Genomic DNA, 17,173 nt, shown 5'->3' with positions numbered 1-17,173 from the left:
CTAGACCACCGCGGCCGGCAATGAAGGGTTCCTAGTGACCGGAAAAACGCCAAGTTATTCTCCTTTGTAAGCAGGGTCTTAAGACAGAAGTACATAATTATAGGCAGATATCGTTGACGTGAATCTGTTGCACAATTACGGGACACGTTTTACGCTCAAGAATTGTGAGGTTTTTGGAAAACGAAAACTCGTCTATAAAAACCTACATCGGTTCCAGAAGCAGAGATCTTGCGGAACTCAGCTAGCTGTGTTCCTGCGTGAGATCTTTAGCTCTGTAGACGACGGCGGTCGCGTTGATGCCGGAGTCCTTTGACTTCAGGAAGGCATTTATTTGACACCGTCCAGCACTCTCGTTTCCGGAGTACCCCAGGGAAGTGTGACAGGACCGTTATTGTTTACAGTGTACATAAATGATCTAGTAGAAAGTGTCTAAAGCTCTTTGAGACTATGCGTAGCTGACGCGTTTGTCTTTAAGAAAGTAGCAACGCCAAAAGACAGTACTGATTTTCAGAACGACCTGCAGAGGACTAATGAACGGTGCTGGCTCTGGCATTTGACCATGATCGTAAATAGATGTAACACATTGAACATACATAGGAAAAAAATCCACTACTCTATAACTACACTCATCATCATCAGTTATCTGCTATATTAGCAGGTCCTTTGCCGCTCCATTTTCTGCGATCCATTGCTTCCTTCTTAAGGCTGCTGTATGTTGTACCGGCCATCATGTCATCCAGTATCTGGAATCTCTTCCTTCCTCGCTTCCTTTTCCCTTCTACATAACCTTCTAAAACTGTTTTTATCAGTCCGTCATTCTTTCTTAATATATGCCCAATCCAATTTCTTTTTCTTCTTTTTATTACATCTAGTAACTGCCTTTTCTCTCCCACTCTTCTCAGTACCTCTTCATTTTTTACTCTGTCCATTCAACTTATTCTTTCCATCTTCTGCCATGTCCAGATCTCAAATGCCTCCAGCCTTTCTCTGTCTTTTTTCCTCATAGTCCGTGTTTCAGCGCCATATAGAAGAACACTCCATACAAGACATTTTATGAGTCTCTTTCTGAGTTCTCTGTCCATACCGCTGCAGACGATTCTCCTTTTCTTATAAAACGCCTCTTTTGCCATTGCTATCCTTGTTTTAATTTCTGTGGTGCACTTCCAGTCGGTGTCTATCCTGCTTCCAAGATACTTAAAATTTTGCACCCGTTCTAGCGTTTCTCCATTCAGCACAATTTTTATTTCCTTATTTCCTCCTATTGCCAATACTTTTGTTTTATTTGTGTTAATTTTCATTCCATATTTTTTCCGTTAGTTGCAATGGTGTCCACCAAATCCTGTAATTCTTTTTCCCCTGTGGCTAGAAGGACCATGGCATCAGCAAATCTCAAGCACCCTACTCTTCTTCCTCCAATTTCTACTCCTTTGTCATCTAATGAGCATTGGTCAATCATATTTTCCAAGTACAGGTTGAAAAGAGTAGGTGATAAACAGCATCCTTGTCTTACTCCTTTCCCTAGTCTGATCCAGTTTGTACTTTCTCCTCTCACTTTAACTGAAACTTTTTGATTAAGGTACAATGAGTTTATAAGTCTTCTCGTTTTCCAGTCCACTCTCTTTTCCCTCATAATAGTCGCCAGCTTGTCCCAAACCACATTGTCAAATGCCTTTTCTAAATCGATGAAGCACATATATAGGTCTCTTCCTTTTTCAATAAACCTTTCTCCCAAGATTCGTAGGAGCCCTATTGCATCTCTGGTGCCCGTATAACTACACTACTGATGACAAATTGCTGGAAACAGTACCTTCCGTAAAATATCTAGAAGTAAATATCCAGAGCGAACTTAATTTGAATGGCCACTTGAAACAAACAGTTGAAAAATCAGATGCCACACTGGGATTAGTAGGAATGTAATACATCCACGAAAGAAGTGGCTTATAAGGCGCTTGTTCGACCGATTCTTGAATATTGTTCGTCAATACTGGAGCCTTAGCGGGTAGAACTGATAAGAGGAGAAAAAGAAGATCCAACGAAGAGCGGGGCCTTTCATCACGGAATCGTTCAGTCTGCTCGTGAACGTTGCAGAGATGCTCAGCAAATTCCAGTGGCACACGTTACAAAAAAGGCATCGTGCGTTACGCAGAATTTTACTTTTGAAATTTCGAGAGAACAAATTTCTGGGAAGAGTCGGGCAACGAACAGGGTAATTCTAAATGATGGACCCATTTTCAAAAATTCATACGCATTCAAGTACAAATTCAAAACGAACAAGCTTTATACCAATGAAGAGAGGAAGTTTCAGTTTTTGGCCGGCGGCGGATGACGGGCTGTAATGGTTTCAGGAGCAGCCGTTAGAGTTCGCGCTGCAATAGGGCCGTCATTCCGTTTTATTGTCAGTTGTGACTGAGATGACGTCTGTGGGGCAAAAGGTTTTCTGCGTTCTCGAGTTCGCGAAAAGTGAGTCGCAAATTGCAGTGCAGCGGGCATTTCGTACCAAATTCGGTATTCAACCACTAACTCCTACGGGATTAGCCGTTGGTTTAAGCAGTTTAAACAGAAGGAGAATGTGTGCAAAGAAAAAAGCACAGGGCGACCGCGTGTGCCACAGGATGATATCCGACGGATTCAAGAAAGTTTTGTACACAGTCCCAGTAAGTCTACCATTAGAACCAACTGCATGGAAAGTTCTGAGATGGCGTTTGCTGTACAAGCCCTTCCGATTACAACTTGTGCCGGCTCTCAACCCAAATGACAAGGAGAAGCGTCTCGCATTTTCTTCTTAATGCTAGCAAATATGGAGGATGAAGCAATTCTACAGCGATTAATTTTTAGCGATGAAGCGACGTTCCACCTTACTGGAAAAGTCAACAGACACAATGTTCACGTATGGGGTTTGGGAAATCCACATTCACCATTGCAACACGTAAAAGTCTCACCGAAGATCAATATGTTCTGTGTCGTATGTCGTACAAAGGTTTATGGACAATTTTTCTTTCTGGAAAGAACTGTAACAGGAATCATGTACCTGGATACCTGGACATGTTGGAACAGTGGCTGTTCCCTCAAGTTGTGCAAGATTGCCAGGACTTGCTTTTCCAACAGGATGGAGCTCCGCCCCATTGGCACCGTGATGTACGAGGCTTTTTGAATGACTCCCTTGCTCAGTGCTGGATTGGTTGCAGGGCACTTGAGGATCTGACTGTACCCTTCTGACCACCGAGATCTCCTGATCTCACATCCTGCGATTATTTCTTATGAGTTTATATGAAGGAAGCTGCTTATGTCCCGCCTCCACCAACCACTCTGAACGATATGCGGAACTGGATCACTGATGCCATGCACTCAGTAACAGCAGATACGCTTTCACGTTTGTAAGACGACTTTGGCTACCGCATCGATGTTTGCCATGCAGCCAACAGTGGCCACATTGAACATTTATAACATTTATCACATTTCTAATGATTAAAAGCTAATTAATTACAAATTATTAGATTTATTGAACTGATATCAAAAAGCACTCCGTCATCAGGCCACAAGTGGCCCATCGTGACCACCCGACCGCTGTGTCATCCTTAGTTGAGGATGCGGAAGGAGGACCGTGTGGTCAGCACACTGCTCTCCCGGTCGTTATGATGGTTTTCTTTGACCGGAGGCGCTACTACTCGGTCGAGTAGCTCCTCAATTGGCATCACGAGGCTGAGTGCAACCCGAAAAATGGCAACAGCGCATGACACCTGGATAGTCACCCATCGAAGTGCCGGCCACGCCCGACAGCGCTTAACTTCGGTGATCTCACGGGAACCGGTGTATCCACTGCGGCAAGGCCGTTGCCCCTGAACTGCTATCAAACATTATAAAAAAAAAAAACACTTCCTTTTTTTGATTGGTATAAAGCTTGTTCATTTTGGAATTGCACTTGAATAAATACAAAGTTTTGGAAATGGGTCCATCGTTAGAATACCCCTGTATTACTTCCTCCCATGTACATCTCACATAATGACCACGAGGAGAAAATTCGAGAAATTAGAGATAATACAGAGACTCACCAAGAATTATTCTTCCCACATTTCATTCGCGAAAGAAAGAACAAGGTAAAAGTGATCAGTTAATGGTACCAGAATTACTCTCGACCACACACCGATAGGTGGCTTGCGGAGTGTAATACAGATGTAGATGCAGATGCTGGAAGACGCAAGGGGGGAACCACTTAGGTTGGAGAGGGAGCAGGATCCTGGATGCTGGGAACTGGCAGTTGGTAAAATGGCTGCTAGGAGGATGATGCATTCAGACTGTTTCACCTCGTGTATCATTAGAATATTTTACCAACTGTCTGAGGTTAGTGGAAAGACGTCTCTTGTAGCTGCAGCTGTAGGAAATATGCATCGGACCTTAGTAGAAGCCTACGTGAGTTGCAAATTCAAATAAAAAGAAGGTTCTGCTGGTAGTTCTAACGGGTGATGTACGCGTGAACAGTCGCAGGAAGTGTTGAGGAATGACTACCAGACCACCAGCATTGTGAAGACTAATCCAAGTGTGGCTCAGGTGACTGATAACATAGTGCAGTTAGGTAGGAATATTACAGAAGAAAATCGGATAATGATCGAGGGTGGAGCTGGGAATAGTCTTGATAAGGATAGAGAACATGTCACAGGTGGTGACCTGAAAAAGATAGCTTGTCTGACTGTCGACACAAACGTGCACCCCATGTAGCTTTTTCAGTATGATGGTCGGTCTCATCTTAATACAGCTGTTAAGCGTACTAACATGGGGCTTCAGTAGCCACTGGTGACAGAACGTACAGCTCACATTGCAGTGGGGCCAGCTGAGCCTGTCGATAGATCGGTTTCAATAGGCACGACCTGCACCTGAATAGGTATGGCAAGGGGAGGTTGCCAAAGCTTATAGGTGACAGCGTAGTGGGTGGGGGGGGGGGGGGGGGATCACTCATGGAAAAATTTCTGTAGTAGTTGGCGTTAGAGCTGCACTTTTTTTAGACTGAAGTCAGCTGATAGGTGTCGCTGCTTAAGCGAAGTATTTCTGACAAATGAACGAACTTCAAAAAAGATCAGCTATATAAGTAATGACGAAATTAGCATTTATCATCAAAATACAATATAAGAGGTTTTTTGCATCAGTGAACATAAACTACGTTAAAAAATTATTAAATTTGTTGCATATTGTCCATGTTGTATGACGTATAGTTAATCCAGTAACATGATGCAAAGAAGAGAATTCGTGCCCACGCCCCCGCATACGAACCGCTCAGCAGCAGCTCTGCACAGCCAGGCTGTGTCGTGCATTGGGGCAGTGGGTGAGGGTGTGGTGGAGGGGTGGGGATGTGCACATCACTCAGTACGCTTACTGTAACAGCATCACAGGCGAGGGCTGCTTACTTACTCATCATGACAAAACTACTGATGTGCGAGCACACCCGTGCGTAACAGCTAGTGCATAAGAATAAGAAATTGGGCAGTTTTATTGATTACTAATCCTAAAAGTATATGTAATGACATGTACTTCATTGTTATGCTGAACAGAATGCTTTTTCACTTAAAGGAACTTCATAGGCAATCCCGTACAAATTGTCAAGAAGCATTTCGACAGACATCACCTGAACATCCAGAACCGTATGGTTTCCGAGCTGAGAGTCCTGTGGGCCCTGGAGTAGGTGTTGCCTCGTGCGTTGGACAGCCACACGTCGTAACCGTCGGCGGCCAGCAGGCAAGCTGTGCAACACACACACACACACTCTGCTCAGACAGCTGTGAGGCTCATGAGAGGCACCTCCTGTTCTTCCAAGACACATTCAGTACTCAGTGAGGCAGCCACACAAACAAACAATGTAAAAATACATGTAATTAATGTGTATTCACCGCTTGGAAATAATGCAAGCAAAAGCAGTAGCCTTGTTCGCGCAACAGTGAACTTCAGAACACACACAGATGAACTAAATCATTGTGAATGCTGTCCACAGCGTGACTAAGTACCTGTTGGCGTTGCAGGTATGTGACACGCTAAAGAAAATATATAAGTGGAGTACAGACGAGCTCTAACAACAACGTCGTCTGCTAAGGGAGAAGTCCGACGTAAGCTGTGTGCACAAAAGACAGATTACGAGATTTATTTTTCCTACCTCCAATCAGTAGCGAAGTTAAAAATCACAGTGAAAATCCGATTAAGTTCTGTGCAAACATGTTGCGTAGAGTTTCCCGTATGCCCGTGTATCATGTTATTTCGCACTTTTCAGTTCTGGGCGTATAGTGAGCATGTAAAGATGCCTAAAAGAATACTGTTCCCCACCAAGTGTGTAGTGGCTGTTGAGAGGTTTCTCCTGTTTCATGCAGGTCACATAAAACATGCAGAAGATTAGATGGGTAGATCACGTAACTAATGAGAAGGCCCTCAAAACAATTGGGAAGAAGAGGAATTTGTGACACAATTTGACTAGAAGAAGGGATCGGTTGGTAGGATATGTTCTGAATCATAAGGGCATCGCCAATTTAGTGTTGGAGGGAAGCGTGGAGAGTAAAAATCGTAGAGGGAATACACAAAGCAGATTCAGAAGGATGTAGGTTCAGGATAGTGTAGCAGGGAGAGCTGCACCAAACCAGTCTCTACACTGAAGATCACAGTAAGTATGTTTTGTACATTCTGACTAATTACCTCAATAACTAACTAAATTCCGTATTTTATAAGTAACACAACTGATTTTTTCAAAATTCAGTATATTTAATTAACTCAACTGATTTTAGAGCTTTAACTAAATACCTAATTTTACAATAACTCAACTGATTTTAACTAATTATGTCATTATACTCAATAACCAACTGATTTCAAACTTCATTATTTCATTTACATTGTGATTGTAAGTAAATAATTAAAATGAATTAGTTAACAAAGTTTAATTATAAAATTTTACATTCAGAGTGTAAGTAAGTAATTAAAATGTATTAGTTAACAAAAGTAAGTTGTATTAAAAATTTCAAATTGTGAACATAAGTAAATAATTAAAATGTATTAGTTAACAAAGGTAAATTATAAAAATTTTACAACATGATTGTAAGATAGTAAAATGTATTAGTTAACAAAAGTAAATTATTTTAAAAATTTTGCATTGGAATTTAAGTAAATAACTAAAATATATTAGTTAACAAAAGTAACTTATATTAAAAATTTCACATTGTGAATATAAGTAAATAGTTAAAATGTATTAGTTAACAAAAGTAAATTATTTTAAAAATTTTACATTGTGAACTCTATATCATGAAATTCACAATTTCTATCAGTAAGTTTCTTCATTCCTTTATATTTCAATTTCATTTGTCCTTTTTGGATTATTTAAAAATCCCAATTATCAATTAATTTAGAAAATCTGTTTGGTAAAGTAATCTTAAAATCATCATTGAGCTCTAGACAAAGTTTCTCTCCATATCTAGTATTTAAATATTCGCAGTTCGTAATATTATATAAAACATTTATCTCTAGCTCACCTACATTATTAATTTCTTTAGAGACACTTACATTGTTGAGCTTCTTGATTGAAGCAGTTTCCATCTATGAAGAAAATGTTTTATTAATTTTATATATAATTTTTTTATTAATTTCATATAGAAATAATTTTATTAATTTTATACACAAAAAAATTTATTACATTTTTAATAACTTACAATGACCATATGGTAATGAATCTATTTTATTTTCCAAGACAAACCTATTATTGTCAAGTGGACTTAGAGCTTTCATGTTTATTTCAATTTTATAGATTTCATGTTTTTCACTTTAATTAAATTAATTCTTCTGTATTGTTCTATATTGTTAAACAAAAATCTTTGTTATCTTATGAACTTATTTTGTTTTTAACAACACACTTCTTATCCTCCTTTGGAATTTTTTCTATATTGGCACACACTTTATAAGCATACATTTTTGATCTTAAACCACAAAATTCTTCAATTACTTTTCCATTACATTCCTCTTTCATTTTTACAACAACTTTCTTGTTTACTCGTGGTATACCATAAATAATATCTGATGGGTAATCGCTTGTATCAAATTAATCAATCATCAATTTTATATCTTCACAGAAATCTTCAGTTTCAATATTGTAAATATAACTGTCTGTAACTTGATAACGAAGTTCAAATACCTTATATCCTCTACCTACATTAAAAATAGCATTAAATTCTTTTTGAAATTGTATAATTGCATTGGTTATCTTTGCTTCTATTGATGATGACTGAAGCTGTTTGATCATATTTTCAAATTTTTCTAGATTGAATATAGGTGCACTAAGTACTTCAAAGCCAGCTGAAGCAGGCTCAGAACTGTGTTCAGTTTGTTTAGTTAGATGTACCTTATTTCCAAAAGTGTCTATTTATTAAATCTAAAATATCATTAAAGTTTTAGTTCTCATATAACAATTTTTAAACAAATAAACATGAATGACCACGTATTACTTCACCCAAATGTTGTATTCTTCCTGTATTGTAGTATTGTTCATCTTTTCCCAAATCAAAAACAAATTTTTTTCATTATTTTTATAGTAGCGAATCCAATGATTACCAACATTAACAGATGTATCTAAATTAACTAGTCCATATTCATTTTTAATGGTTTATTTGCGCCAGCATCAGCTGATGAAGCCTTAGGACTGCGTCCAGCTGAAACAATCTTAGGACTGCGTCCTGTTAATCCATCAATCATGTATCCACCACGAAAGTGTTTAATTTTTAACTATTTAGTAAGTTTTTCTATATCAAGATTACTTAATGTATTAGGATATCACAATTGCTTGATTATGTCTTTTTTGTGCTTCTAATTCTTTATCATTTTCCTTTTTGTGTAATACTGCATTTGCAATTGCTGCAGATCCTCCAGTTAGTGAACCAATTGTTGCTAAATATGGTAATGCAGCTAATACTAATGGAAGAAATCCACCTTCATGTTGTGTTAGTGCTTTACCATCTCTCTTCTTTGTTAGATATTCAATAATTTGTTTCATAACAGGAATAGCTAATGTAACAGGATGCAGTCTGGAGACTGCTTTAGCTGTCGCTAGTAAATTTCCACCAGATTTCTCTTTCTTGTGTTTTTGTGGTTCAGTCAAGAATGGTTCAATCGCATTTAATTGTTCATTATTTAACTTTAATTTAATTGATTTTGGTTTAGTTTTGCCACTAGGTATCAAAGTATAATCAATTGTAAATTTATTTATTTATATAGTTAAATTTTTATAAAGATTTTTATATAGATTAAAAATTTATAAAGATTTTTTATATAGTTTTAAAATTTATAAAGATTTTCACAATCCCCAACCATTTTCATCAGCATCAACATCAATTCCAGCGTCATCTGAAGCAGGCTTGGCTGTGCCCATATCTAATTATTCCTCTAACAGCTGTAGCTGCAACTTTTTCTCCAAATGAAGCATCACTAGCGTACATTCTTTCTTTTGCAGCTAATTGAAGTTGCTACATCCCTTTTTTCTACATCTTTGTTATCTCTATAAGCAATATCATGTTGTTTACAAGCTACATGGATTAATTCCTTGATCTCCTCTAGCTAATCTTTCTTCTAATTTCGTTCCAGGACCACTAAATCGATAACCTGGAAGATGCATTTCAAATGGTAATTTGTTAATTAAAGTGTTTACTAATCCTTTTTCATGTTTGTTACTTTTACAAAATGTATGAGGAAGATTATTCAAAAATCTAATTAAATATGGAATTTCTTTTGGATTACCATTTATGAAATCACTAAATTTATTTGTTAACATTTGTGCAATACTAATGTTTTCATTATGATTATTTCCAGTTAGTTCTTCATTTTTAATTACTGCTAATCTATGAATTAATTGTCTAACATCATTCATCCAAACCTATTCAACTGCTTTTTCCGTATATTTTTAGCTAAATCTTTTCCCTTTTTCACAGCGACAGCTGAAGCAGTCTCAGATCTGTGATCAGGTGAACTTAGTTCTGAAGAAACTGAATCATGCATAGTTGGTCTTCTGAAGTTTGGAAAATAATCATGAACAATTGGTTTTATCAAATATATATATTTATTACGTCTACTTGATCTTATTTTGCATGGATTGTTATCAGAATACAATGCTCCTGAATTATATGATATATCTGCATAATTTGATAAATCTACACCATTGAACTTTTCATTTATGTCATCTACAGTAATTTGTTTTTCAGTTAAAAGGATCATTAATTCATCTGTTCCTTCATGTGTTTCTTCACCAATTATGAAGTTATCTCCATCTCCAGGTAAATAACCAACATAATTAAACATACCAATAATCTCTAACTATTCTTCAATTTCTAGAATGAAGTCATCAAATACAACAACTGAATTTTCTTTAATTCATCTAATGGAATAATTTCCTCGTTATTTTCAATAAAACTAACAATTTTTTTTATTAATTCTATCTTCAATTTTTTACATCTTTTTATAAATTCTTAATATTTTTGTTGATCTAAACTTTTTGAATAAACATACAAATGATTAATTTTGTTCCAATTCAGCCATTTTGAAGCTAAAATATAATTATCAATCATTAATGTTGTTTTTCCACAACTACTTGGACTAATTATTTCACATCTAATAGAATTTGGTTGAAGTTTACCATGTTTGTTTTTTTACTTATTGTCTGGAATTCCTAATTTTGATTCCCAATCTGTTCTGTTCATTTATTAATAATTTTTTCAGTAGTAAATGAGTCGCCTACTTCAACTTAGTGATAATCATCTGTTTTGAGAAAACGATTAACTGTTCCAATGTGAGATAGTTATACTAATGTCTCACTAGTTGCATTTTTATTTTTCCTAACACCAAATATATTAACAACAAATTATAAACTTTATTGTGATGGAGAAGCAATAGAAGTTCCTGTAGGTCAATATAGTTTAAAAAATTTTAAAAAATTTATACGTTTGAGAAAACACAACATTCACATTAAAACAGATGAAATTGTAAACAGAATTGTTATTGAAAGTGACGTAAAATTGTATATTGATATAGCAGATGGATATTGGAAGTTTACTTGGTTTTAGTAAACAAGTTGTTCAAGCTAAAGGAAAAGCTGTTGCCAAAGATGTTCCTAATAAAATTCCTTTTGAATTAATCAATATAAATTTCAATCTTGCTGATGGAATATATGTAAAGTGTAATGATCATTTTCACAAAGAAACTAATATTATTGCTTCATTCAAACATAATGCAGAGTTTGGTGGACGAATAATTCATGAACAAAATTATCCTGTAAATCTATTTTTGATACAATTCAAGACTGCTATAACAGATGAAAATGATAATTTAATTGACTTTAATATTGCTACTGTAACAGTTGTTTTAGAAATGTTTTAATAATTTTTTTCTTAATAAATCAGCAATAGTTAAAACAATCTTTGTCTTCATCATGAATAAAATTGGAAGTTATCAACTTTGTTCATTCCCTGTTAATGAAAACACTAAAAATAATTTAAATGTTGCTAACAAAGATACAGAAATTGAAATAATTATTGGTGATGGTTGGTTTCAACCAAATCTTGCACAATTGTACATGAATTTTAGTATTACTAGAAATGATGGTACAGATTACCCAACTTATGATGGAAAATCCAATAAACAATTAACAATTAATTGATAATTGTGTAACAAAATTGTTTGATTTTGTAACAATAAGAAAAGGAAATAATATATTATCTAGAATTGAATATCGTTTTATTTCATCAACAGTTTTACTACATCTAACTTCACCTGTTGCTGAAAAAATAAGTTTAGAAGGCCATATGCTTCATACAGGAAAAATAAATAGTAAAAGAAGTGAAGTACTTTATCTATTGTTAATGCTTGGTGGATTCCTTAAAGATTACTAATAAATTATCTTTGAAGGAGATATAACTGTAATTTTTACATGTAGTTCATCTACTGGAGATGCAACTCCACATTGCTCTGAAACAAATGATGCCAGTGTTGAATTAAAGATACACTTCCAAAAGAATCTATGGAAATTCGTGTTCCTGTTGTCAAATTTGAACCAAATTACGAAATTCAACAATGTGAAATTATTCTAAAAAATCTGAATTCTTATTTCTTGTTATGAACTTCAAACAGAAGAAGTTGCTGGATTATCTGGTAAAAACGGTTTTGAACTAGATATTACAAATTACTGAAACTCTACAGAATTTGATATGTCATGTTCTGTTTTTGTTGTATATCAGATAAATCGTAAAAATAATCAATTAGTTGATTCATCATTATTTGATCATGCTAAATTTTAAAATCTATATTTGATAAATGGTAGAAATGAAGTGTTTCCTCAGGAAATGTGGAATATTAATCCACCAAATAACTTTCTAAAAGGGTATGATGCATTTCTCGATTTTAAACGAATTACTTTACGAAATTCAAATATTGATATTAATCCATTTAGTTTCATAACTAATTATCCAATTTATGTAATTATTATGACATTAGAAAGAATGTTGTAGTTACACAGAAAACTACTATGAAACTTTGTGAAACTTTTAATGATAAAATTCCGAATGATAGACTTGCTTTTGTAATTATGTATGGTAAAAAGAATCTTACATATAATGCACAACATAGATTACTTACTGAAAATTTTTAATTACATAAATGATTAAAAAATTAGAAATAGTTATAAATTTGTTAACTTCTTCTTTACATTTGCTTTTGGAGTATTTTCAAAAAGTAAAAAAGTAAAATTTTAAATATAATTTACTTTTGTTAGCTAATACATTATATTATCTCACAATCAGGTTTAAAATTTTTATAATTTACCTTTGTTAACTAATACATTTTAATTATTTACTTACGTTCACAATGTAAAATTTTTAAAATAATTTACTTTTGTTAACTAATACATTTTAATTATTTACTTACATTCACAATGTAAAATTTTTAAAATAATTTACTTCTGTTAACTAATACATTTTATTAGCTTAAATCACATTGTAAAATTTTTATAACTTACCTTTGTTAGCTAATACGAGGGCCGTTCAGAAAGTAACCTCTGGTTGATTTAAAAAAATACACCAAGTTAAATAAAAATATTTTAATATATACATCTTACAACTACATCGTTGCACTATTTTTCTACATAGTCTCCATAGCGATTGAGGCACTTATCGTATCTCTTCACAAGCTTTGAAATTCCTTCTGCATAAAAATCACCCGCTTGTGTCTGGAGCCAGCCTGTGACCGCATCTTTGAGCTCTTCGTCGTCATCAAACCGCTGTGACCCGAGCCATTTCTTCAATTGCATGAAGAGGTGATAATCACTTGGCGCCAGGTCTGGGCTGTAAGGTGGATGGTCGATAACGTCCCACTTGAAGGACTCAGGAAGGGCCGTTGTTCTGCGAGCAGAGTGAGGATGGGTGTTATCGTGCAAAAAAACGATACCGGAAGTCAGCATACCATGGCGTTTGTTCTGTATAGCCCATCGTAACTTTTTTATTGTTTCACAGTACACGTCTTGATTAATGGTCGTACCACGTTCCATGAATTCAACCAACAACACCCCTTTGGCATCCCAAAACACCGTTGCCATCAGTTTTCTGGCAGAAAAATCTTGCGAGGCTTTTCTTGGTTTGGTAGGCGAATTTGAATGTGCCCACATCTTTGATTGTTCTTTTGTCTCAGGGTTCTCGTACTTAATCCAGGTTTCGTCACCGGTCACGATTCTGTTTAACAATGGTTCTCCTTCGTCCTCATAACGTGACAGAAAGTCTAATGCAGAGGCCATTCTTTGAGTTTTGTGGTGGTCGGTAAGAATTTTGGGGACCCATAGTGCACAGAACTTACGGTAACCCAATCTTGCTGTCACTATCTCGTACAAGAGAGTCTTAGAAATCTGTGGAAAACCAGTAGACAACTCCGACATTGAGAAACGTCGATTTTCACGAACTTTTGCATCAACTGTCTGAACGAGTTCGTCAGTCACCAATGATGGTCTACCACTCCTCTCTTCATCATGAACGTTTTCTCGTCCACTTTTAAATAAACGTACCCATTCACGGACAACTCCTTCACTCATAACTCTTGGTCCGTACACGGCACAAAGCTCACGATGAATAGCTGCTGCAGAATATCCTTTGGCTGTAAAAAACCTTATGACAGCACGCACTTCACATTTGGCGGGGTTTTCTATTGCAGCACACATTTCAAACTGCCACAAAAACTAAACTAGCGCAGGTACGACGTTCACTCGACCACAGCTTGATGCCGACTGACCTGTTGAGTGCGTGAACGCACAGATGGCGTCGCTACTCCCCCCACAACCCGCAGTGTGACCAATCGGAGGTTACTTTCTGAACCGCCCTCATACATTTAATTATTTAGTTATGTTCACAATGTGAAAGTTTTATTATAAGTTACTTTTGTTAACTAATATATTTTAATTATTTACTTACACTCTCAATGTAAATTTTTTATAATTTACCTTTGTTAACTAATTCATTTTAATCTTTTACTTTCAATCACATTGTAAATGAAATAATGAAGTTAGAAATCAGTTGGTTATTGAGTGTAATACTGTAATTAGTTAAAATCAGTTGAGTTATTGTGAAATTAAAAGCTCTAAAATCGGTTGAGTTAATTAAATAGCCTGAATTTTAAAAAAAATCATTTGAGTTACTTATAAAATATACAATTTAGTTAGTGATTGAGCTAATGAGTCAGAACATACAAAACATATCTACTGACCACAACAACAATACATAATGTATCTGTCATGTGTATTTATTGGGAAGGGTTTGATCACTCACCATACAGCCCAGACTTCCTACTCTCTGATTTTAATCTCTTCACTCACATGATCCACTGTGTATGAGGGCAGCGTTTGACATAGACAAGCTGCAGACCAGTGTAGAGAATTGGCACAAAGTGCAGATTACTGCCTTCTGTGAAGAGGCTATTGGAAAGCTCGTAAGACACTACGACAGATATTTCAGCGACTGAGTAGAGAAGCAGCTGGGAGGCGCCATATTATACTTTGCTTGGGTCTTCTGCCACATGAGCTAGCCGCGTGGTCTCAGGCGCCTTGCCATGGTTCATGCAGCTCGCCCCATCAGAGGTTTGAGTCCTCTCTCGGACATGAGTGTGTGTGTTGTTCCATAGTGTAACTTAGTTTAAGTTAGATAAAGTAGAGCATAAGCTTAGGGAACCGATGACCACAGTAGTTTGGTTCCATAGGAACTTGCCACAAATTTCGAAAATCTGGGTCTTGTATGGCACCACTGGCTCGTGTTTGCAATCGATTTATTATTTGTTCAGTGAGCGTCTTTGGTCGAAGTCGGCCTAGGAGAAGTTCTGGCTGTGTGGTGTGTCTCTGGCTGGTAAGACAGTTGGTTTGAGACAGCGGAGTTGCACGCTAGAGCAGATTTGTTTGTGACATTGGGTTCCTATGTGAGGGCTGAGTTGGGCTGTTTGAGCCAAGTTGGTCTGCGAAAATTGCATCCGTCTGACATAGGAAATTGGCGTTTCGGTCGGTTGGAGATATCTGCCTCCGTCGGCTAGTGCGGGCCTATGGCTGTGGTAAGGGGCAACTTTGTAGTCGTCCAATCGTTGCTTAATGACAGCGCAATTCATCAGGTTGTACGGACTGCCGCTTCACGTTGCTCGAAGCCTGGTTCCTCTGCTTCACCCTGGAGTGATGTGCTGGATGCGCCACCCAACTGCTTGTTTAAAAATTACCATCGCAAGGCACCTCTTGCATCCATACAGCGCCGACACCTTATACAAGATGAGTATTAAGTGTGGCTTTGTTTGACTTCAGTAGTCTGAAAAGAGTAGCCTTGTAGTCATACTCATCTAAACTCTGGACTTGCAAATTTCACCTGAACTTTTACGTAGCTGGTTGTTATTATTATTTCTAAAAGCATGTTATACTTCTTTTAAAATGTGGACTTAAGACTTAAATTGCATTATTTTACAGACGAATGGAAAAACTGGTAGAAAACGACCTTGGGGAAGATCAGTTTGGATTCCTTAGAAATGTAGGAACACGTGAGGCAATACCGACCCTACGACTTATCTTAGAAAATAGATTAAGGAAAGGCAAACCTACGTTTCTAGCATTTGTAGACATAGAGAAAGTTTTTGACAATGTTGACTGGAATACTCTCTTTCAAATACTGATGGTGGCAGGGGTAATATACAGGGGAGAAAAATAACTGATGATGGTGGAAATAGAGAGGATATAAAATGCAGAGTGGCAATGGTGAGGAAGGCGTTTCTGAAGAAGAGAAATTTATTAACATCGAGTATAGATTTAAGTGTCAGGAAGTCGTCTCTGAAAGTATTTGTATGGAGTGTAGCCTTGTATGGAAGTGAAACGTGGACGATAAATAGTTTGGGCAAGAAGAGAATAGAAGCTTTCGAAATGTGGTGCTACAGAAGAATGCTGAAGATTAGATGGGTAGATCCCATAACTAATGAGGAGGTGTTGAATAGGATTGGGGAGAAGAGAAGTTTGTGGCACAACTTGACTAGAAGAAGGCATCGGTTGGTAGGACATGTTCTGAGGCATCAAGGGATCACCAGTTTAGTATTGGAGGGCAGCGTGGAGGGTAAAAATCGTAGAGGGAGACCAAGAGATGAATACACTAAGCAGATTCAGAAGGATGTAGGTTGCAGTAGGTACTGGGAGATGAAGAAGCTTGCACAGGATAGAGTAGCATGGAGAGCTGCATCAAACCAGTCTCTGCACTGAAGACCACAACAACATTTCTTTGATTTTAAGTTACATTTTAACTTATCAGTAAATTGTTATTTATATAAAATAATAACCAGTTGATTTGTGAGCACAGTCCTTCCCGTTTTGCCCCGATTGTCCAGTTCAGAAGGTGTAGCTAAATGTTGCAAACAAACATTGTTGACTTTCGCTGTAGTTTCCATTTCGTGAACGATCTGAGGTCGATAAAAATATAGCCCTCATATTATGGCCCAACACTTGGAACGAGCATCCTGGAAAAGGGGAGACTGGTGGTCTGTCCACGTCCTACTGCAGTTGGTGTCTGTGGCAAGTGGCTGAAACAAAGTGAAACCACGTGCAGCTGGCAAGCTGTAGCACGTCGACGCTTCGTCACAAATCGTGGAGCCCCGCGGAGTGGCCGCGTGGTTAGAGGCGCCATGTCAC

At 36.8% G+C, this 17,173-nt stretch overlaps 1 pseudogene; it reads right to left on the bottom strand.

Annotated features, from left to right (window-relative positions):
* Positions 1-3,718: 3,718 nt before the first annotated feature.
* On the bottom strand, positions 3,719-3,835 carry LOC124709334 (annotated as a pseudogene).
* Positions 3,836-17,173: the final 13,338 nt, after the last annotated feature.

Source organism: Schistocerca piceifrons, chromosome 7 (genome assembly GCF_021461385.2).
Source record: "Schistocerca piceifrons isolate TAMUIC-IGC-003096 chromosome 7, iqSchPice1.1, whole genome shotgun sequence".
In the NCBI taxonomy this organism is placed as follows: Eukaryota; Metazoa; Arthropoda; class Insecta; order Orthoptera; family Acrididae; genus Schistocerca; species Schistocerca piceifrons.
This window is presented reverse-complemented; position numbering and strand designations above follow the sequence as displayed.